The sequence below is a fragment of the Callospermophilus lateralis genome, chromosome 1 (genome assembly GCF_048772815.1).
Source record: "Callospermophilus lateralis isolate mCalLat2 chromosome 1, mCalLat2.hap1, whole genome shotgun sequence".
In the NCBI taxonomy this organism is placed as follows: domain Eukaryota; kingdom Metazoa; phylum Chordata; class Mammalia; order Rodentia; family Sciuridae; genus Callospermophilus; species Callospermophilus lateralis.
The window spans coordinates 104,219,447-104,245,302 of record NC_135305.1 but is presented as its reverse complement, the minus strand read 5'-3'; positions in this window follow the sequence as shown (position 1 = coordinate 104,245,302).

The window sequence follows — 25,856 nt, the reverse complement described above, 5'->3', positions numbered from 1 at the left end:
ATAAAAGACTTTGCTAACAGAATGAAAATTTTAGTGACATTTTAGGGGAAAATATGTGCAAATGCATGTCTGATAATATGTACAAAATATTAAAAAGTTCTTAAAACTCAATTGTAAAAAATCAAATAATAGAAGTTTGGAACAGACATTTCGCCAAAGGAATTATACATTGGCACATAAATATAAGAATAGATGTTCCATATAATTTGACACTAGAGAATTGTAAATATAAACAGACAAACAAAAACCTTGCCAGCCTGACTATACAATCCAGCAATGATTCCATGGGTATTTACCTGATGTGTCCAACTTATCCAACTAGTTTGATCACATGTTCTTGCAAACACTAGCATGAGAATGCTTATAACAGGTTTATTTATAATCATCTCTATTTGGTGACAAGATGCTCTTCAATTGGTGAATGGACAAAATGGAATGTTATTTGGCAAAAAGAAGAGATAAATGAGCAATTAAGTAACAAAAATACATGGATGAACCCTAAATAAAAAGAAAGGTAAAAGAAAAGCTTCATACTATGTGATTCCAATTGTATGGGATTATGGAATGCAAACCTATTGAGGAAGTAAACAGATTAGTGGTTTCCAAAATTTGGGAAAAGAGGTGGAGTATGGAGGTATTGAAGAGTTGAGGCACAGGGCCCTATTTTCAGTGATGAAGTTATTCTGTATAATTTTGTAATGATGGACACTTGATAGCATGCATTTAAGAGAACCTGTAGAAATTCATAGCAAACAATTAAACTAAATATATGAAATTTGTAAAAATAACATCATTTAGGAGTTTAAGCCATTTGAGGATGGAATGGAGAAAGTGATGAAATTATCTACCTGTATTGCAAATGCATAAGATACCTCAGAGCAATGGGTAGGGGAATAAGGTGGGGACCTAAATAATTCTGGAGCTGAGTGGAGTCTGTAAGACTGAAGGCAAAGTAAGAGTATATAAGTATTGTATTCTAGTTCATAAAGTTGCTTCCCAATGGGGTATGGGTTATTACAGTCCTTACAGGGTCATACATGTATATCGAAATTGAATAGCATAAGATACCTCAGAGCAATGGGTAGGGGAATAAGGTGGGGACCTAAATAATTCTGGAGCTGAGTGGAGTCTGTAAGACTGAAGGCAAAGTAAGAGTATATAAGTATTGTATTCTAGTTCATAAAGTTGCTTCCCAATGGGGTATGGGTTATTACAGTCCTTACAGGGTCATACATGTATATCGAAATTGAATAGCAAAGTAAATAGATGATAGATGGCTAATGGTAGATTTCTCACTGTTGGAGGAGGCTAGAATGCTCCATATAATAAAGGATCAGAGCTGGAGACAATAGTAGGACTCAGTTTTAGAATATAGATATAGTTGTTTACACAGAAATTTTTATAGATAGTGTTATATACGTGGGTTAGTAAAGATCCAGATATTCCCTTGCTCTTTCAGTTGACTGAGTCTGGAGATACCTCAATCCCAATGAGCACACTTAGGTCTTTGTTTCTAGTATCATCTAGAATAAAATAAATCAATAAGAGTAATTTAGGAGAAATGGATAATTCTATGGATAAAGGAAGAAATACACAAGATAAGTGGAAAGCATTTTGTTAATCCAGAAGGTTAGCAGTGATCAAAAAACAATATCCCTCTCCACCCCCACCCTCACTTCCCACCCACCCCCAAAACAACCAGACAGATAAAACTCCCAGCAATAAACTACTAATGATGAAGATATATTGAGGAGATACAGGAGACAACTGAAAATTCACAATGGCTAAAGCTGAAATATTTGAGCAAATAAATAAGTAAAATACGATTGGATTATAATACAGGCATAAAATAAAATAAATGTATATGACAAAAATTATTCCATCAGTAAATGGAGTTGAACAGTGCTATCTCCTGTAACTGAAGTACCCCTATTAAATTATGTAGATAGTATTCTCTCAGGTAGAACCTACCTCCTCACTCCTTAAGTTCAGGTGGTTTATAGTGAAATCATAAGGCAGACCCTGAAGGGTTTTGAGCAATGTCAGGCCTCTCATGGTGATAACTGTTCCCATTTTAACAATCAGCTCCTTATTTGTAATTGGGTCTTGGTGGAGACTGCTATTTGCTATGATTACCAATAGACTATGGGATTGAATTTCTTATTATAATCTGGATAATATCTAATCACCAAACCATAAGACTAAAATATACAGCAGAAATCCATTTAAAAAAGCAAATAATGTAATGTATGAAATATTATATGTCAAGGGCTTTGTAATGTTTTGAACAACCAATAAAAAAAAGAAAAAAAAGCAAATAATGTGTGCATATAATCAGCAGATACACGAGACGTTGCTTAAGACTCCTTGTTCATTTTCAATGCTCTCAACCCAAATCTATCATCTTAAGGGGAATTTCCTTTGGCCAGTTGCCAAATTAAAAATTCAAAATAAAAGATTTAATCTCAAGCCTTAGTTTTCAGAAGGTTCTGCATAATGTACTGGCACCAGCCAAGACCAAAGTGCTGTCTCAATAAACTCTGACTTAAGAGTGGCCCTGAAAATAAGTGGTCATGCAACCTTTTCAGAATGCCAGACTGTTCATTTTTAATAGAAGGATACATGACCTTGAGATCTGGAAAATGACTTATATCTTGGCCAGTTATCCAGGGATTTGTTATTGATTGTTGAGAAAGAATTTTAGGGAAAGATAGGATGTTGGACTCATTAGATGGTCAGAGAATGTGAAGATACTTGTGTCTCAAATAGGTGTTAAAGAAAGGCATGGACTGCAGGAAGAGCTCTTGGAGATGAATTGGCGATGAAAATCCACCCTGTGATGGCAATCAGCCTCTCTCCCAGCCACCTAGCACTCCCTCTTTGGCTTACTATCACTCACCAAGGGTTGGGCCCTCCCTCCAAATTCCTATGCTGAAAACCCAATACTTAATTTGATGCCTTTCATAGGTTGGGTACTTGAGATGTAATTAAATTTAAATGAAGTATAGAAGGGAAGGAGACATAAGACCTTTTTCTCATCCAGGTGTGATGGCTTATACCAGTAATACCAATGACTCAGGAGGCCGAGGCCAGAAGATAACAAGTTTGAGGCCAGCCTCAACAACCTAGCAAGACCCTGTCTAAAAATAAAAAAAAAAAAAATATATAAACTGGGTGTGGTGGCACATGCGTGTCTTCCCACTGGCTTGGGAGGCTGAGGCAGAAGGATCATAAATTTAAGGAAAGCCTCAACAACTTAGCAAGACCCTGTCTCAAAATGAAAAAAATAAAAAAAAAAAATGACTGGGGCTAAAGCTCAGTGATTAAGCAACCCTGGGTTCAATCCTTAGTACTAATATAATAATCATTAATAATAATAAAAAATTAAAAATATATAAAAGGATTGGGGATGTAGCTCAATAGTAAATTTCCCCTTGGTTCAATCCACAGTGCCAGAAGAAAAGAAAAAAAAAAATCTCTGCAATTGAGTGCCATCTGGGAGTATAATCTGAAAGTGAGCCCTCAGAGAGAAACTTACCATATAGACCACCTGATCTGGGACTTGCAGCCTTCAAAACTGTGAGCAGAAAGTGTTTGTTTTCCAAGATAGCTTGTATATGATATTCTGGTCTAGCAGCCCAAACTCATTGTGGAATCCATGTAAATAGATCATGGTGGCAGGAGTCAAGGTTTTCCAGGGGCTCAACATAGGGACTTCACAACACTGAGGCTGGGTTAGACTCATGACCCTGATGGGTAGTCACTGGACTTCTGTTATAGTACTGTTTCCTAGGGTCGATCAGCCAGTTCCCAAGTAACAAGTTGATTACATTTTCCCGTTATAATCTTTTCATCATGGATTGTGAGACAACAGAGATTTCATCTTCGTAAGTACAGTATAGATTTGCTTTGTATAACTAGACTGCTCCTGTCAGCTGCAATATTCATGACATGTCCCATTGCCTTGAGCAGCCAGCCTGATAGCTGTTTTATGTCCATGGACAGCTTAGGACTGAAAGAGAACCCTGTTTAGGACGGGACTGCTGTGCTATCATATGGGGCACATGATGAGCCAAGACCAAGATACAAATAACTTTTTCAGGGGTTTTGCTTTTTGTTTCTTAAATCTTGACATCTTCTGGTCTGGAGACCTAGTTTCCTTCGAAAGGTATACTCTGCCTATGGATACAGCATTGGTCTCACTCAACTAGAAGTTGGGGCTGCCACCTGGCTAATTTGGCTCCTTAGGACTATGCAGTATTTGTCACATGGGAGGATTATTCTATTCTTTCAGTTTATTAATCCTAGTTATGAGGGATCAATTGAATTACTACTCAGTGAAAGTGGTATATCTGGAATCTAATTTTGTGGAGTAACTTAGGAACAATGGGAGAAGTTCATAGAAGACAACAATGACTCAATCAAGTCAGGACCATTAATGAGTATACCAAGTGTACCGGGCGTATAGTCATTTAAGTGAGATAATGTTTGTTCCTATACCAGGAATATCTCATTTAAAAATTCAAAGTTTTGCAATTGAGCCAGAAGAAATGCAGCCAGCTTGATAGCTGTTTTATGTCCATGGACAGTTTAGGACTGAAAGATAACCCTGTTTAAGATGGGATTGCTGTGCTATCATATGGGGCACATGATGAGCCAGGACTAAGTACTGCTGTCATCTCCCAAAACAGTACATCAGAGGGAACATCTATTTCATGTCGAGAGCCCTGGCCAGACAATCCTGGGAAGAATAATACCTCTTTTGAACTTGCTCTATCATAGCAAGTAATTTTGAAAGTTTCCATGTGTATTGCTTGGCAGGGTTAGCTGATTTACCTGTGGGTCCCTGAGAAAAATGAAATTTTAGGGAGTTTCTTGAACATGGTAATAGCTGAGCACTAGACCAAGCACAAATCCTTTCCAAAAAATAGGTCCCTGTGCCGCTGTGGAGGGGAAGAACACTCACAAAGCCAACTCTGCTAGTCAAGGTCTAACCAGGAAAGCAGAAGCCACTTAAGTGTTTGAAACAGAGAGAGTGGAGTTTAGGAGGTTGGTGTTCAGGTTATGAAGGAGCTGAGAGGACTAAAGAAGACAATGAAGGAGGCAGAAATGAGCAACATCAGAAAGCCATTATCCCTTGCCTTTAGACCTAAGGGGAAGTAGGAGGAGGCTTTCTTGATGCCCAGTATCCAGGGCCATTCCACAAAATCTGGAATTCAAAGGGTCTGTCTGCCAGAGCTACAACCATAGACAAGTTGTTGCTTCTGACTATAGGAACATCCTCCTCCTTCCTTTCATCTCCTGTCTGTGCCCACCCTCCCCAACCCCAGTGCTCCTTTACTGACTGAACATGGTCAAAACTGACACAGAATCCTAAACACCTACTCAGTGGGAATCAGCTCTTCAAGACGGCATAGAAGGTGGAGAGTGATATGAAGGAACCAGTTCAGAACACGTAGACAGAAGGACAGCCTGCGGCACCAGCAAAGAGAGAAGCCACAGTGCTGACCAGCAAAGTGTCAGAAAGCACAATGGCTGAGGTGGGGCAGTAAGATGATCATCAAGATTGTGAATGACAGCTGGGAGAATTAGTTGTTCCTTGCTGATGCTCGAGGGGTTTGGCCTAAACCACGAACAATGTGAGGATGCTGCATTTTCAGGGTTGGCAGTGACTGACAGGCTTAAATTTCGCATATTATGTGCTCAACCTGATTTCTCTTCCAAGAATCACCATCGCATGAAAGACCCGGTTTCCTTTTATAGATACTAATGCTGTTATTTGCTCATCTAATAAAATTGGACAATTTTTTTGCTTTTTTTTAGTCATAGCCTAAGATGTTCTGGAAGAATATTTGTACCTGCACTAGGAATATTTTATGTTAAAAAATTCAGTACTTCCATGTTGGGCCTGAAGCAGTGCAGACTTTTTGTCTACAAAAACGACCCATTCTGAACCTGGTGCTTCCCCCTCCTTCATCTTGAATGAGGTTTCTTATAAGAGGAGACTTATAAGTCCTCAATGGAGGCAACAAACCCAAGTCTTTGTGTCTAATTTATAATGATAATGATTGTCAACATTTCCATAAGGCATAACCTTTCAGGTATTCAACTAACCGCATGTAAGTCTTGTTATCTTCATAACATACATATGCCCACTTTACTGTTGAGAAATGTAGGGCTCAAGGATTTAAATCATGTGCTCACAGTTACATAGAGAGTGAGTGTTTGGACTGGATTCATGCATAGGCATTCTGCACACACAGTTCTTTCCCTTAACTTGCATACCCAATGTGAAACATGACTCTGGCTCCATCACCATAATTATTTGTACTGAATATTGCTATGAAGGTCAAAATTGTGCCATTAATTGCTTGGTCAATACAATCTTCATTTTATCCTGTGACCCACCACAGGAGGAACTCAGATTTTTCTCCTCTGTAAACTTCTCACATTACCCTAAGAAATACCCCTGCTATTGTAGTGCTGAGAATCTGCGGTTTGAGCACTAATTGGTCCTCTCCACCAATATCTGGTCTCTTGAAAACAACAATCCTATAAATCAGATATCAGCATTTAGAATAGTATCTAACACACAATCACCAAACACATCTCCTGAAAAGGTGGCTGAGGGACAGAGATTCTAGACTGGTACTTGGAGATCTGAGATGAAATGCAAACTCTGCTGCTTTTCCATGAGGCTCTTCGGAAGCTTGACTTCTTCCCATTCTCACCTTCAGTCCCTCTCTGTTCAGTTCCTCTCTGCCAGACACCCCTTGAAAAACTCCATGTTTCCTAATGGCTGTTTGTTTGTTTTTGAAGATGACAAGCAAAGATAGATTGTTGTTTAGCATATAGTCTAGGGAAGGTAACAGGGAATCTCCAAGGCCTTTCCAACCAATATAGGAATGCTATGCTTCTCAAGGAATTTTAATTTTTCTCTTCAGGAAAATCTTGAGGAATTTAGGAGAGATTCTTTGATGATTCTGAGGGAACTTAAATTTTGGGTAATCTTCTGTACTCCCCAAACTTGTTGCAAGTAAGCTTTTGTTTTCCATTTTCTTCTCTCAAACCCTGTGATGTCATCATTTTCTTGACTTAAGAAGAGTTGGAAAAGGTTCCAGTAATATTTAGGTAGTATATATATACACATATACATGCATATATGTATATATACATGTAAGTATATATATGTATTATATCTATCTATTCATTAATAGATATTATATACATATTTGCTGGGGTTGAACCCAGGGTACTTAACCACTGAGCCACTTCCCAGCCCTTTTTATTTATTTTTTATCTTGAGACAGGGTTGCACCAAATTGCTTAGGGCCTTGCTATCTTGCTGAGGCTGGCTTTGAACTCACAATCCTCCTGCATCAGCCCACAGAGCTGCTGGGATTATAGGTGTGCAACCACCGCACCCAGTTTGTTTCTAACCTCAACAATGTTCTCACAGCTTTTGCCTCTCTCATTCTCCCCCAGCCAACCCCTGGACAAGCTGATTTCACAGGCACTGTGCCCTTCTTTGCTCTCCTTTCTGATCCGTAGCATAATGTGATTAGTTACTAATGGAAAAGGCCAAAGCAAATCAAATTCACATTCAGATCATGCAGAATTATTTCTCCTGGACTAGGGTTGTAAGGTAGTATTGTGTAATGAAGCAAAACAAATCCTCCTATAAAATTAAATAAAAATCCTGACCGGCCCTGGTTAAATCCCAGCTTTGATATTCCCTCGATATGCAATCTTGGACAAGTCCCTTTTGCTTTTTGAATCTCATTTCCCTTTTCTATAAAATAGAGGCCTTGCAGAGGTGTCTCATTACATATTTACATAAACAGAATAAAACCTCTCTATGTAAAGCATGCCTAATAGGCCTGGCAATTAGTAGGAGTTTAACCCATGTTAAAGTCCTTTCCAGTTCTTAATGTTGGAAATGGAATATAAAAAATTCATAGAGTATAAGCACTTCATCATTTTCTAGTATCTTAACCAACCAGCTGTTCTTTTGCTTGAAACTTCCAAGGATGTCCAGGAATTCCCTACTCACTGAGGAAGTCAAGCCTAATAGAACAGAGGATTTTCTTACAGTGAGTTGAATAGACAGAGCATCATTGGGCAGGGATGGTGTGCATATGGTTAATGGATGACTAGGCATTTTGAGTATTAATTTTAGAAGGGATATCAGATGTTAGAGTATACACAGCATGCAAATGTACATGATGAGAACTTTGTCAAATGTGGGTCACCTTGGTTACCACGGACTCTCTGTTAGCACAATATTGTTCTACTGCTGAATTTACCCAAACTGATGATGTTCTGGGTGGAGATGCTTAATTTATTCTATTAAAAGGAGAGAATGAAGCAAAACTGTTGATGTGTGGGACTACCTCCTCTACCTCCCCTTCTACCTCCCAGCCTCACTAGGGGAGGCCATGGACCACGAGACAATATGTTTGGTGGATCCTTAACCTGTCCTAGGATCTGTGAAAAGGGCTGGCAATTAAAGACATTCAATTGGCTGCACCAGTCACCTGTCTTGCCAGAACTTGATGGAGACTCTTACCTTCTTTATTTCCAGGTCATCAGGCAGTAATCACTTCCAGTCTCCACAGTGCAGAGTTATATTTGAACTGACAACGAAAGAGAAAATGCTATAGCTTTAAAAAGAAGAAGAGGAGGAGGAAGTACAACAACAAAAACAACAACAACAATAAGAAAAAACAAACCTATTTCTTGAGTCCCTAATTCCTTGTTTTTGGTTCCTAGAATTGAACCAAGGAACATTTAACCACTGAATCATATACCCAATCCCCAGCCCTTTTTTAGAGGAAATTATTCTCTTTATCATACTGACACTTTCCACCACTGAACATGGTGCAGCTGTTTCTTTAGTAACATCATATAATTTTCATCATAAAGGTGGTACACATATTTTATTAAATTTATAGGATTTTTAATTTTATTTTTATAAGCATGGACTATAATTTGTTCTACACTCCGCAGTATTTCCCCTTCCAGTTCCTTCTTCCCACTCCTCTTCCCTTCCTCTACTACACTGATCTTTATTTTATTAATTTTTAAATTTATTTATAACAGTGGAATGCATTATAATTCTTATTACACATATACAATTTCTCATATCTCTGGTGGTGCACAATGTAGAGTCACATGAATCCGTGTCTTTATACATGTTCTTTAAATAATAATGTCCATCACATTCCTCCATCATTTCTAACCCCATACCCCTTCTTTTCCTCTCCCACCCTCTTTCCTATCTAGAGTTTCTTTAGTCCTCCCATGCTCCCCCCCCCCCACCCCACTACGAATCAGCCTCCTTATATCAGAGAAAACACTTGGCATTTGATTTTTCGGGATTATCTAGCTTCACTTAGCATTATCTTCTCTAACTCCATCCATTTACCTGCAAATGCCATTTTATTCTCTTTTATTGCTGAGTAATATTCCATTGTGTATATATACCACATTTTCTTTTTATCCATTCATCTATTGAAGGGCATCTAGGTTGGTCCCACAGTTTATCTATTGTGAATTGTGATGCTATAAACATTGATGTGGCTGTGTCCCTGTAGTATGCTGTTTTTAAGTCCTTTGTGTATACACTGAGGAGAGGGATAGTTGAGTAAAATGGTGGTTCCATTCCCAATTTTCCAAGGAATCTCCATACTGCTTTCCAGATTGGCTGCACCAATTTATAGCCCCACCAGCAGTGTATGAGTGTGCCTTTTTTCCCCACATCCTAGCCAACACTTATTATTGTTTATTTTCATAATAGCTGACATTCTGACTGGAGTGAGATGAAATCTTAAGCGTAGTTTTGATTTGCATTTTTTTCATATTTTTTTTGATTGATTGTATATTCTCTTTTGAGAAGTGTCTATTCAGGTCCTTGGCCCATGTATTGATTGGGTTATTTGTTTTTTTGGTGCTTAGCTCTTTTGAGTTCTTTATATACCCTAGAGATTAGTGGTCTATCTGATGTATGAGGGCTAAAAATTTGCTCCCAAGATGTAGGCTGTCTATTCACCTCTCAGATTGTTTCTTTTGCTGAGAAGAAAAATTTTTTAGTTTGATTCTATTCCATTTATTGATTCTTGTGTGCCAAAGGAGTCTTATTAAGGACGTTGGGGCCTAATCCCACATGATGAAGATTAGGGCCTATTTTTTCTTCTATTAGATGCAGAGTCTCTGGTTTAATTCCTAGGTCCTTGATCCATTTGGAGTTGAGTTGAGTGCATGGTGAGAGATAGGGGTTTAATTTCATTTTGTTACATATGGATTTCCAGTTTTATCAGCACCATTTGTTGAAGATGCTATCTTTTCTCCAGTGCATGTTTTTGGCACCTTTGTCTAATATATAATAATTGTAATTTTGTGGGTTAATCTCTGTGTCCTATATTCTGTACCATTGGTCTACCAGTCTGCTTTGGTACCATTGGTCTACCAGTCTGTTTTTGTTACTATGCTCTGTAGTATTGTTTAAGGTCTGGTTTAGTGAAGCCACCGGCTTCACTCTTTCTGCTAAGGATTGCTTTAGCTATTCTGGGTCTCTTATTTTTCCAAATGACTTTCATGGTTGCTTTTTCTATTTCTATCAGGAATGCCATTGGGATTTTGATCAGAATTGCATTAAATCTGTATAGTGCTTTTGGTGGTATGGTCATTTTGACAATATTAATTCTGCCTACCCACGAGCAAGGAAGGTCCTTCCATCTTCTAAGGTCTTCTTTGATTTCTTTCCTTAGGCTTCTGTGTGATGTGCGAGGGGTCAAGATTTGCTCCCAAGATGTAGGCTCTCTATTCACCTCACAGATTGTTTCTTTTGCTGAGAAGAAACTTTTTAGTTTGATTCCATTCAAACCAATGGTGCAGAGATTAACTCACAAAATTACAATTATATATTATTATCATTATATAGATCTTTCACCTCTTTTGTTGATTCACAAGTATTTTATTTTATTTTTTTTGAGACTATTGTAATGGGGAAATTTTCCTCGTTTCTCTTTCTGAGAATTTGTCACTGATATACAGAAATTCCTTTGATTTATGCATGTTGATTTTGTATCTTGCTACTTTGCTGAATTCATTTACTAGTTCTAGAAGTTTTCTGGTGCAGTTTTTTGGGTTTTCTATGTATAGAATCATATTATCAGCAAATAGTGCCAATTTGAGTTATTCTTTTCCTATGCATATCCCTTTCATTTCTTTCATCTGTCTAATTGTTCTGCCCAGTGTTTCAAGAACTATGTTAAATAGAAGTGGTGTTAGAGGGCATCCCTGTCTCTTTTCAGTTTTTAGAGGGAATGCCTTCAATTTTTGTCCATTTAGAATGATGTTGACCTGGGGATTAGCTTAGATAGGCTTTATGATGTTGAGATATGTTCCTGTTATCCCTAATTTTTTCTAGTGTTTTGAAAATGAAGGGTGCTGTATTTTGTCAAATGCTTTGTCTGTGTCTATTGAGATGATCATATGATTCTTATCTTTAAGCCTATTGATGTGATGAATTACATTTATTGATTTCTGTATGTTGAACCAACCTTGAATCCCTGGGATGAATCCCACTTGATTGTGGTGCATGATCTTTCTGATATGTTTTTGTTTTTGATTTGCCAGTATTTTATTGAGAATTTTTGCATCTATGTTCACTAGAAATATTGGTCTGAAATTTTCCTTTTTTTGATGTGTTTTTGCCTGGTTTGGGAATCAGGGTGATATTGGCCTCATATTATGAGTTTGGAATTACTGCCTCATTTTCTGTTTCCTGAAATAAATTGAAGAGTATTGGTATTAGTTCTTCTTTAAAAGTCTTGTAGATCTCAGCTGCATATCCATCTGGTCCTTGTCTTTTCTTGGTTGGTAGACTTCTGATGGCGTCTTGAATTTGAGCTGGTTAAATTGTATATAACATCCTGATTCAGTCTGGACAAATTATATGACTCTAGAAATTGGTTGATGCCTTCAATATTTTCTATTTTACTGGAGTACAAGTTTTCAAAATAATTTCTAATTATCTTCTGTATTTCTGTAGTGTCTGTCATGATATTTCCTTTTTCAACATGTATGTTAGTAATTTGAAATTTCTCTCTTCTTCATTATACTAGCTAACAGTCTGTCAATTTTATTTATTTTTTCAAAGAACCAACCTGTTTTTGGTGACAAATCCTCTGAGAGGGAAATGAAAAAAACTAGCCCATTTACAATAGCCTTTATATATATACACACACACACACACACACACACACACACACACACACTTGGGGAATCAACTTACAGAACCAACTTTTCATTCTGTCAATTTTTTACATTGTTTCTTTTGTTTCTATTTCATTGATTTCAGCTCTGATTTTAATTATTTCCTATCTTCTACTGCTTTTGTGGTTGACTTTTACTTCTTTTTCCAGGGCTTTGAGATGTAATGTTAGGTCATTTATTTGTTGACTTTTTCTTCTTTTAAGGAATGCACTTCATACAATGAACTTTCCTCTTAGAACTGCTTCATAGTGTCCCAGAATTTTCTATATGTTGTTATCTGTATTATCATTCACCTCTAAAAATTTTTAATCTCCTCCTTAATGTCTTCTGCAACCCATTGTTCATTCAGTAGCATATTTTTTAGTTTCCAGGTGTTGGAATAGCTTTTATTTCTTATCTTTCATTTATTTCTAATTTCATTCCATTGTGATCTGAAAGAATGCAGGGTAGTACCTCTACTTTTTTATATTTGCTAAGATTTGTTTTGTGGCATAATATATGGTCTATTTTAGAGAAGGATCCATGTGCTGCTGAGAAGAAAGTGTATTTGTTTGTTGAAGGATGAAATATTCTCTCTCTCTCTCTATATATATATATATCAGTTAAGTCTAAGTTACTGATTGTGTAATTGAATTCTATAATTTCTTTTTTCAGATTTTGTTTGGAAGATCTGTCCAGTGGTGAAAGAGGTGTGTTAAAGTCACCCAAGATTATTGTGTTTTGGTCTATTTGATTCTTGAACTTGTAAAGAGTTTGTTTGATGAATGTAGACACTCCATTGTTTGGAGCATATATATTTATAATTGTTTAGTCTTGTTGGTGTATGGTTCCCTTGAGTAGTGTCCTTCTTTATCCTTTTTGATTGATTTTAGCTTGAAGTCTACTTTATTTGATATGAGGATGGAAACCCCTGCTTACTTCCGCAGTCCATGTGAGTGGTATGATTTTTTCCCAACCCTTCACCTTCAGTCTGTGGCTGTCTTTTCTTATGAGATGAGTCTCTTGGAGGCAGCATATTGTTGGTTTTTTTCTTTTTTTTTGATCCAATCTGCTAGTTTATGTCTTTTGATTGGTGAGTTTAGGCCATTAACGTTCAGGGTTATTATTGAGACATTATTTGTATTCCCAGCCATTTTTGTTTATTTTTGGTATTTAACATGACTTGGTTTCTCCTCTGAATAAACTTTCCTTTAGTGTAATTCCCCCCCTCTGCTGATTTTCATCATTGTTTTTCATTTCCTTTTCTTGGAATATTTTGCTGAGGATGTTCTTTAGTGCAGGCTTTCTAGTTGTAAATTCTTTTAACTTTTGTTTATCATGGAAGGTTTTTATTTCATCATCAAATGTAAAGTTAATTTTGCTGGATATAAGATTCTTGGTTGGCATCCACTTTCTTTCAGAGCTCGGTATATGTTGTTCCATGATCTCCTGGCTTCAAGGGTCTGGGTTGAAAAATCTGCTAAGATACGAATTCGTCTCCCTCTATAAGTGATCTGATTCCTCTCTCTGGCAGCTTTTAAGATTCTATCCTTATTCTGTATGCCAGGCATTTTTATTAGAATGTGCCTTGGTGTAGATCTGTTGTAATTTTGTACAGTTGGCGTCCTGTAAGCCTCTTGTACCTGGTTTTCCAATTCGTTCTTCATGCTTGGGAAATTTTCTGATATTATCTCATAGGAGAGATTGTGCATTCCTTTGGTTTGAAATTCGGTGCCTTCCTCTATCCCAATAACTCTTAGATTTGGTCTTTTGATGCTGTCCCATAATTCTTGGATGTGCTGTTCATGGTTCATGGTTTCTTACTATCTTCTCTATGTGATTAACTTTATTTTCCAGATTGTAGACTTTGTCTTCATTATCTGATGTTCTTTCTTCGAAGAGATCTAGTCTGTTAATTATGCTTTCTATTGAGTTTTTTATTTGTCTTTTTTGTATCCTTCTTTTCAAGGATTTCTGACTTTTTTTTCCAGAGTCTCTATCTCTTTCTTGAAGTAATCTTTTGCTACCTGTATTTTCTCTCTTATCTCTTTGTTGAAGTAATCATTTTTTTTTTCTGTATTTGCTCACTTTGGTCATTCTTTAATTCATAGATTATTTTAATTATGAACCTTCTGATCTTCTTCCCTGACATTTTATCAGCTTTGCTGTCCATGGGTTCTGTTATAGTAGTATCCTGTTTTGTTTGGGGCACTTTCCTCTCTTGTTTTTTTATGTTGTCTATGTGTCTTCCTTTCTTGCAGTGTGTATCTGAGATATTACAGTTTCTACCCTGTATTCTTGTAGTACCCATGCAGATTGTCTGTACTTCATCTTGATGTTGGGCTTCCACACCCTGCTGGTGACCCTCAATGTATGCTACTGCATCTAAAAGTGGTGGCAGCAATAGCCGAGGTAACTCAAGGTAATAGTTGAGGTGCCCCAAGATGGAAGCAATGTCTTACAGAGATGGGGCTGAAAGGTTGGGCCTCACACTCTCTTTGGGATGCCTGTTCTGAGATACAGCTGCTTCTAGGCCCTGTCTGTTGTCAAAAAGTTAGAGGCTACCACGTGGGGAAGGCTATAGAGAAGACTGCAGTGTCCCTAGATGGAAGTGGTTTAGGCTTAGGCTCCCAGGTGTGTGTGTCGGGGGGACAAACTCAGACCTACCCTGGACCTGGGTCCTGCATAAGTTGGTGTGGGTGGATCTGGACTGGGCCTGGGCTTTCTCGATAGTTGTGAGATGAAATTAGATCATATTCATTACATTGAATTTTTCTATCCCATCCCTCCTCTCTTCCTTTCATTCTCCTTGTCTGTACCTTTGATCTTTCTTCTATTCTTTTTTTAATCAACCCTGCCCCCCACTTTTGATAAGCTTTCATATATTAGAGAAAACATTCAACCTTTGACTTATTGGGATTGACTTATTTTACTTAGCATGATAGTTTTCAGTTTCATACACTTACCAGCAAATGCCACAGTCTTTCTTTTTTATAGCTGAGTAATATTCCATTGTTTTATATATATATATATATATATATATATATATATATATATATATATATACACACACACACACACACACATATATACATACACACCACATTTCTTTATCCATTCATCTGTTGAAGACAACCTAGCTTAACTCATTAGCTTAGCTACTGTGAATTGAGCTGCTGTAAACATCGATGCAGCTGCATCCCTCTAGTATGCTGATTTAATAGCTGAATCACATGGTGGCTTCATTTCTAACTTTTTCAGAAACATCCATACTGCTTTCCAGAGTGGCTGTAACAATTTTCAGTCCCACTAGCATCATATGAGAGTATCTATCTCCCCACATCCTTGGCAACAGTTATTGTTACTGTATTCTTAATAATTGCCATTCTGAGTGCAGTGAGATGAAATCTATGTGTAGTTTTTGCATTTGATAATTGTTAGAAATGTTGAACTTTTTAATGTATTTTCACATATTCTCATGTATTTCTTCTTTTGAGAAGTATTTGTTTAGTTCCTTTTCCCATTTATTGATTGGGTTATTTGTTTTTTGGTGTTAAGTTTTTTGAGCTCTTTGTATATCCTGGATATTAATGCCCTGAGCAGCAAGTGGCAAAGATCTTCTCCCATCTTTAGGATCTTTCTTCATGATCTTGATTGTTTCCTTTGCTGTGAAGATGCTTTTTAATTTGATGCCATTCCATTTATTAATTTTAAATTTTATTTCTTGCACTTGAGGAGTCTTGTTTGGGAACTCAGTTCCTGAGCTGACATGCAGGAGGGTTGGGCCTATTTTTTTTTTTTTTTTTTTTACTTTCATGACAGGGTCTTGCTAGTTACCTAGGGCATTGCTAAGTTGATGAGGCTGGTTTTGAACTTGAGATTCTCCTGTCTTAGCTTTGGGAGTTTCTGGGAGAGTCACTGATTCTTAAGAAACAAAACAATTTTCTATTTATTGTTGTGATTTCAGAAGGATTCAAAGTAACTCATTATTAACTGAAGAGGTCTTTAATATGTTGTAAGTGGGAGCCCATTCTACACTGGGACATGCCAAACAATAATAATAATGATGATGATAATGATAATAATAGCTCCCATGAATGAAGGCATCATGCTTTACATTTTTCTTTAATACCCACACCTTCTTATATTGTAGGTATTAGCATTTTTCTTTTAAAAATAAGAAAAGACTCAGAAAAAGTACATGCTCAGATCTACACAACTTCAAATTTAACATATATGAAGATAATAATCAATTTTCAATAGGCAAACTCATACATAGTTTGGTAAATGAAGTATATCCCAATGGTCGATAAAGATTAGTGCAAAGCTCTGAAAACACTTTTGATAACTTAAAAATATCAATGATAGAATTTCACCTTATTATTGAATGGAAATGTACGTTCTGAATGAAAATCAGGTGGTGATTTAAACAGTTGTCTATGCAATGAAAGTACTTATTATGTCATATTCACATTGCTATATTTTGAACAAAGCTTGAAATCTAATCCTAGTTCCCTTTTGGTTTCTTTTCTTTGAACAAATGTTTGCAAAAAATCACCGTAAAAATGTACAGATCCATTTTTGCAGGAGTCTGACAGATCTTCAGCACCTAATTACAGGAGTCAGGTATGTGGATTCCATTTATCCTTTAGCCACCGTGGAAATCTTGCATTTCATATATTTTCCAGGAAAGGGGAAAAATTATCTCCTTATCATGCATCCCAATAATTGATTTATTCTTTAAAGTTTCTCCCAACATACACCTATGACAACACTGACCATTTTAACCTCCTGAGTAACATCTGTAAGTGGTTCCCTAGAAGTAAACTGTTGAAGTAAAATTTCTGTAGATGCTGAGGTAGATGGAAAGATTGACCCCCATTCTTTACCTCTTTTTATCCATGTCCTGTTGAAATAACTTTCAGTTTACAGCTAGCAGCTATGAGCAACTCCGAATGCAAGGAAAACCTAGGTTCATACAGGCCTGATAGGAACACCTGCAGGAGACAGGGCACTCCACTCTATCGAGCCTTCAGTGATACCACATCCTCAGTGCTTGAGGTCAGAGTTGCCAGGCTACAAGGCCAGGAAACCGAAAGTTGGGTGCTTCAGGGCATGAAACCCCAAGCTCATAAGGTCCCCTTTTCATAGGGACAATGATCTTTCCAGTCTGCCTTCCACTGTGTAGCAATATTTAGAGCTTCCTCATAGTGTGGCTCCATTAATCAGAAGATGATTGGTTTCTAGATGTTGTGTAACCTGCTCGCTTATGTATGATTGGAAGATGCATTCTATATCAATTGTAATCACTTTCACATTAAACGACCTGCTGGACGTCGGCTGAGGTTGCTACCTGCCAGCTCGCTCACCAGTTCCTGGTGTCTGTGTGTTGACTCCGCGTCTCTACCCCCAGCGACTGAGGTAGCCGAGGGACCAAATTGACCACACCAGTGACCAGACAAACCACAATGTCCTCCACCTGTTTTCCTTGTTATTCCCACCACCGGGGTAGAGTAAGTTACTTCCTCACTTCTCTGGGCACTCCTCTTGTGCTTTGTTGTGGCCCCAGGGCCAGCAGTTGACTTGGCATAGGCAGGGGCTCCCATTGTGCCTGCACAGTTGGGATGTCTCCCTTGGCCTTAACCATTGTCACGCATGAAAATTCTCCCAGAGTCATCTGGACCTGCAGGGAGGAAGAAAGACAGGTGGAGGGGAGTTACCCAGTCTGTCCCACTAGCAGGTGAAAAATAAATTCCTAAGTTTCCATGCCATTGCCATTGCCATTGGTATTCCAGGTGGGTACACAGAAAGAATTGGCTGTTACAAATTCTGTGCTTTGCTTTCTAGGATCTGGTCCCTCCTGATTCTTTTGCTTTTTCTCTGCTCATTTGTGCTTTCTTCTCAAAGAAAGGCGACCATAGACTGGCAGACACAGACCTAACTATCTAAGCTTGGAAGCACATAACTGCTCCAACCTCAATATTCACATCTGGACAATGTGAGAAATGGCATTTCATGGGGTTATTATTGAGATTATGTGTGTTTAAATCATTTGTGGCTCTAGTTTAATCAGCTCAATTTGCTGATGCGTTCTATATTTTTTATGTAAGATGCATACAAAGGTGACCTTATTTGGTAGTGACTTATCCCCATCACCTAGTTTTCTGCATGTCTGCTCCTAAGACATGAAACTGTCTATAATGGACTGAGATGAGTGAGATCTTAAACACTATGAGGAAGGAAAGTATTTCTTATTCAGTGCTGGTTGGTACATAATAGGGGTCATGCCTTTCTTGTACTGCCATGAACTTTGCTCTTGGATTATTGTCTGTCTGCAAATCTAAACTCCCTAGAGCAAACTACATTCTTTGTTACATTTCAAGTTCTCTCTCTCTCTCTCTCTCTCTCTCTCTCCTCATTTCTGACTGGGCCTTCTGTTTACTTCATATAACTAAGAACATTAATCATTTTTGTATGTTTTCTTCTGCTGGGACATGATGGACATGATTATTCATATGTAGGAGTAAACAAATTCAGCTTGTTTCCTTCTGGGAGGTAATAAACCTAGAAGCTATTAATTTATACTGGAGAATAGGAGTTTAAAAAGCTTTTCCCTTCTTAATGATGCATTCCCTGTAATTCCATTGTATTACATTTGGGAAATAACACGAGAGTCCTCTTGTGGCTAATTTAACACCTGTTCTAGTATAGAAAGTTCTTTTATTTTTATTTTTTTTATTTGTTACTGTCAGTGCATTATTTTTATTGCTTTTCCAGAGAAGAAAACTATAAGATTAAATATGTTTTACAAGAATTAAAGAAAACCAAATTAAAGATATGTTCTTAGTAGTACAGTACCACTCAAACACCTTCAGGAATACTGGATTGAGAACTGACAGAGCATTTTTGCTCATCTACATTACGCACACTTGGAACAACTTTTTTTTTTCAATCTTTAGGTGACTAATATTGTTTCTTTATATAAATGATGAAGAAATAACAGCTTTGTTTTCATGACTTTTTTATATCTCTGAAGCAAATTATTACTTTAGAGATTTGAACTTCGGTATAATGGAGAAAAAAAACAGGAACAGTAGAAAAGAGTTCCTATTTTGAAATTAAACAAATGTATATTTAATAAATTTACTTATTAACTATGTAAAATGCTTTAAAAATTCTCTCATTCTCATTTTTTCTCAACCACAGAAAAATAAATAGAAATGGAAACAATGATAGATATATATATATATATATATATATATATATATATATATATATATATCATAAAAGGATTGTGAAGTTAAAGGTAAAATTTTCAAAACATATTGGGCTCTATCATTTGAATATTATTTGTTTAGTCAAAAGCATGATAGAAGGTTCCACTTAGATATTAGTTATTCATTCACTGTGTTATGCAGATGCTAAGAGCCACAGCCAAGTAATATGATACATGGCATTTCTGGTTGAAAGGTGACGCCAACAAGCCATTGAGATGATATGATTATGTTAAGATTTACATTCATATGGATATTGGACTCCTGCTGTCCACCTTGGCCTGGACTCCTGGAGAGTTCCCATTGATTGGGGAAGTGCGGTAGGACGGAATTCCTGGACACATATGGAGCATTGGCAGCAGTTTCACAAAATAAAGTTTGTTCTTGCTTGAGTGGCTCCTGATTTTGTGCCCAGTCAGACTGTGGCATGCAGAGAGGTACTTACAGAGATTAAGTGACCTCTATAGCCCAAGGTTGGTTAGTCATAAAGAAGGATAGTTATTAAACTTTTTAGAGTTATTGAAAATAAGTTACATGGTATAATCATCAACTAAATAAATTCCTTTTATTGGGAAGAGCTTTGTTGAGATATAATTTATGTAAACCATGAGCTTCATTTGTTTAGTGTATTATGCTTTTTAGCATTTATTTAGCATTTATTATTTATATAGCATATTTATAGCATTGTGGAATCATCAATATAATCTAATCTTGGAACATTTTCACTAACCCAAAAAGAAGCTTGTGCCTATTTCACCCCTGATTCCACACTAGCTCCCTTGACCAGTCCCTGGGCATCCATCAACCTACTATCTCCATAGTTTCACCTAGTATGGACATTCTGTATAATGGCACATGCAATAGTTGGTTTTTCTTGCTGGTTTCTTTCACTTAGCATATTGTTTGTGACTCATGTACTCTAACATGGATTTTATTTTTCTTTTAGCAATGTGTCAAATCTGATTTCTCTACATCCTCACCAAGACTTCTTAATTTATCATTCAGGTGGGTGTGAGGTGAGTATGCAGTTTTGATTTGCATTTTTTTTTTTTTTTTTTTTTTAGTAATTGATAATATTGGGTATATTTTCATGACCTAATTGGCTATTTGTCCATTTTAAAATTAGATTGTTGTATTTTTTATTGTAAGAGTTCTTAAATATTCTGGGTAGAAATCTTCTATCAGATATGATGTCTTAATTTTTTCTTATTCTTTCAGTTTTTTTTTTTTTTTTTTTTTTTTTAGTGCCAGAAAAATGCAGTTTCTATTTCTGCAGGGCACAAGGGTACGTTTATGAATATAATAAGTCTTCAAGCATAAATACCTGCTTTGTTAATACCGTGCTTGCAATTCTGTCCATCTTTTTGCACCATCAATTAAGTGACATTTATCAGATAGCCAGGCTTCCATGACTCGGGTCTAACTAAAACTTTATGAAATAAAAAAGAGTTAGGCAAACCACTACTGCTGCCAGCCTGAGATCACCTGGAGGGGTCTTCTTTCTGGGCTGCAGCAGAAGTCAGTGCCATGCCTGGAGAGCTCTTCTCTGGGCATGGCCCCGTTACCTCGGAGGTGAATTCCGAGGCTACCTCCGAGGTCGCTGCTGCTGAACCGGAAGTCTCCTGTCAGCAACCGCCACCTGCAGCGCCACTGCCATTGCTGCTGCCTCTGTTTCCCCTGCTGTCAGCCTGAGATCACCTGGAGGTCTTTTCTCTGGGCTGCAGCAGAAGTCAGTGCCGTGCCCAGAGATCTCTTCTCTGGACACGGCTTCCATTACCTTAGAGGTGAATTCCGTGGCTACCTCTGTGGCCGCTGCTGAACCGGAAGTCTCCTGTCAATCAACTGCCGGCTGCACCACTATGGCCGTTGCTGCTGCCTCTGATTTCCACTGCTGACAGCCTTAGATCACCTGGAGGTCTTCTTTTTGGGTGCTACTGCCACAGAAGAAACCACTGCCTGAGAAGTAACTGAAGCCAACACTCCTGCTGCCCCGAGGAGATCGCCTAGAGACAATGTCCCCCACAGCTGCAGTTGTAGCGGCTTCTGCAGCCACCGCTACTGCTGCCCTGCTGCCTGTTGCCAACAACCACCGCCTCCACTGCTGCTACCACAGCCTAGAGGACTGCTTCTGGGGAGACTGCAGGTTTGGTTGCATGTGGCTGAACCCATCTTGGGACACCAGCCAGGGCCAGGGGCCTGGGTTCCATCAGGTTTACCACCACAAGAGCCTCTGTCTGGGAACTCCAGCTGGGACCTGCAGGTCCAGTGTGGGGGTGCCTGCAGGTTTGGGGGAACCTGGGGTCTTCCTGCTGAGAGTGCTGGTGGCCATTTGCTGCTGCATCTCAGGTTTGCTCCTTTGCATGAGTGTATCCCCTGGTGGTCTCTCTGCAAGTAGGAGCAGCATTGAGATCTTGGGACTGCAGCATGGCTGATCCTGAGGTCTCTGAAGCCCAGATTGGTGGGATAGAGATGGGTTTGCAAGGGTTGATCTGGATTTACTGATCCCAAGAGATGTCAGAGACAGGACTGAGAAACTGTTGAACACTGACAGAGACAGTTCAACTTTCCAGCAAGACTTATTTTATTTAATATTATTTTTTTGATTCACTAATCTCTCTACCATATTTGGAACAGAATGTTTATTATGCATCAGGGTATAGAGGACAATGATACATTAATGGTGTTTTGCATTTTTGTTGTATTCTTATGTCTTTAATTTTTTCTCTTTGTTCACATTCTTCCTCTCTTGTCTATTTTCTTGTATTTTCTTTCCAACTTTTCTCCAACTAACAGCCAATCTCTTTCAGCTACTCTTCCAGTCTTCCTGTGAATTTTTACTTCTAGCTTCTATCTTCCTTCCTCTCGAATATTGTTTACTACACTACCACTGTTCTCTCATCCATCATTTTAAATCGTAAATCATTTTAAAAAATATTCTGTTTATACTATCAATAGTTGTTGAACCCATCATTTTGGTTCAATGCGAGAAAGCAGTAGATGCCTTAGTGGGAGTTATTAGGTTTAAAGCTATCTATTGTGTTCATTGGGTGCTGTTGATATTGGTCTTACCAGTAAAGGTAAGGTATTGATATGTGAAGTAAAGGATAGTATGAGGAGTGAAATCAAAGAAAAAATACAAGAAATGAAAGATCACTTCAATAAAAAGTTAGAGATTGTGAAAAAAAGCAGAAATTCTTAAAATGAAGGAATTAATAAACCAAATTATAAATTCAATAGAAAGTATCACCAACATATTAGACCACTTGGAAGACAGACCCTCAGACAATGAAAACAAAATATATAACCTTGGAAGTAGAGTAGAACATGCGGAGAAGATGAAAAGAAACTATGAACAGAACATCCAAGAATTATGGGATAACATGAAAAGATAAAATTTAAGAGTTATTGGAATAGATGAAAGAGCAGATATACAAATCAAAGGAATGCACAATCTTTTCAATGATACAATAGCAGAAAATTTCCTAAACCTAAAGAATGGAATGAAAAATCAAATACAAGAGGTTTACAGGATCTCAAAAGTACAAAATTACAGCAGACCCACACCAAAACACATTATAATGAGAATGACTAACATAAAGAATAAAGATAAAATCTTAAAGACTGTGAGAGAAAATAAAATAAAATTACGTATAGGGAAAAATTCGGATCTCAACTGATTTCTCATCCCAGACTCTAAAAGCTAGGAGGGTCCTGGAAGAACATATTTCAAGATCTAAAATAAAATGTATGCCAACCAAGAATTTTATATTCACCAAAATTAAGTTTCAGATTTGGAAATTAAATTAAAACATTCCATGATAAACAAAAATTCAAAGAATTCACAACTAGAAAGTCTACACTATAGAGCATTCTCAACAAAATATTCCATGAGGATGAAGTGAAAAAAAAAGTGAAAACCAGTAAAGGGAGAATCTACACTTAAATAGCATTTAACAAATGAGAAACTAAGACAAATCCAAAACCAGAAATAAATCAAAATGACAGGGAATACAAATCCTATCTCAGTAATAATCTTAAATGTTAATGGCCTAAACTCATCAATCAAAAGACAGACTGGCAGATTGGATTAAAAAGTAAGACCCAACAACATGCTGTCTTCAAGAGACTCATCTCGTGGGCAAAGACATCCATAGGCTGGAGGTGAAAGGATGGAAAACACTTATCACTCATATGGATTATGTAAACAAGCAAGGGTTTCCATTCTCATTTCATATAAAGTAGACTTCCAACCAAAGTTAATCAAAAGAGACAAAGAAGGACATTTCATACTTCTTAAGGGAAGTATAAACAGGACATAACAATTATAAGTAATTATGCCCCAAACAATGGAACATCTATGTACGTCAAACAAACGCTTCTCAATTTCCAGAGTCAAATAGACCACAATACAATAATACTGGGTGATTTTAACATACCTCTCTCACTATTGGACAGATCTTCCAACCAAAACCAAAGAAGGAAACTATAGAACTAAATAATACAATCAATAATTTAGATTTAACAAATATATATAGAATATTTCATCCATCAATAAGCAAATATACTTTTTTCTCAGCAGCACATGGCTCCTTCTCTAAAACAGACCATATCTTATGCCAAAAAGCAACTCTTAGTAAATATAAAAAAGCAGCAATAGTACCCTGCATTCTATTAGACCACATTGGAATGAAATTAGAAATCAATTATAAAATAAAAAAAAAGAAGCTACTGTAACAAATGGAGACTAAATAATACACAATTGAATGATGACTGGATAGTAGAAGAAATTATGATTGAAATAAAAAAATTCTTAGAGGTAAATGACAACACTGATATAACAGAGACAAACCCACATAAATATGGTTATGTCTGGAACATTGTTAAGGTAGTACTAAGAGGAAAGTTTATTGCACTGTGCACATTCAATAAAGAATAAAAAGTCAACAAATAAATGACCTAACACTACATCTCAAAGCCCTAGAAAAACAACAAATCAACACCAAAAGCAGTAGAGGACAGGAAATAGTTAAAATCAGAGCTGAAATCAATGAAATTGAAACAAAAGAAACAACTGAAAAAATTGACAAAACAAAAAGTTAGTTCTTTGAAAAAATAAATAAAATAGATAAATCCCTGGCCATGCTAACAAAGAGAAAAAGAGAAAAATTGACCACTAAAATACAAGATAAAGAAGGAAATATCACAACAGACACGTCTGAAATACAGAAGATAATTAGAAACTATTTTGAAAATTTATACTCTAATACAATAGAAAATATTGAAGACATTGACAAATTTCTAGAGACTATGACTTACCCAAACTAAACGAGGAGGTTGTACATGATTTAAATAGGTCAATTTCAAGTAATGCAGTAGAAAACAACATCAAAAGCCTACCAACAAAGAAAAGCTCATCGCCAGATGGATTCTTAGCCAAGTTCTATAAGACTTTCAAGAAGAATTAACACCAATAGTTCTAAAAGTATTTCATGAAATAGAAAAGGGGGAAACACTTCCAAACTCATTCTAAGAGGCTAATATCACCCTGATGCCCAAACCAAACAAAGATGCATCAAGGAAAGAAAACTTCAGACCAATATCCCTGATGAACACAGGTGCAAAAATTCTCAATAAAATGCTGGCAAATCACATACAAAAACATATTAAAAAGATAGTGCACCATGATCAAGTGGGATTCATCACAGGCATGCAGGGCTGGTTCAACATATGGAAATCAATAAACATAATATATCATATTAATAGACTTAAAAACAAGAATCATATGGTCATCTCAATAGATGCAGAAAAAACATTTGACAAAATACAGCACACCTTCATGTTCAAAACATTAGAAAAACTAGGCATAGTAGGAATATACCTCAACATTGTAAAAGCTGTATATGCTAAACTCATGGCCAGTATCATTCTAACTGGAGAAAAATTGAAAGCATTCCAGCTAAAAACTGGAACAAGACAAGGATGTTCTCTTTCACCACTTCTATTCAACATCATCCCTGAAACTCTAGCCAGAGCAATTAGACAAAAGAAAGAAATTAAAGGGATACATATAGGTAAAAAAGAACTCAAACTATCACTATTTGCTAATAACATGTTCTATATCTAGAAGATCCAAAAAATTCCACCAGAAAACTTCTAGAAATAATAAATGAATTCAGCAAAGTAGCAGGATATAAAACCAACACCCAAAAGTCAAATGCATTCCTATACATCAGTGATGAACCCACTGAAAGAGAAATTAGGTAAACTACTCCACTCATCATAGCCTCAGAAACAAAAACAAAACTAAACAAAGCAAGTAAGCAA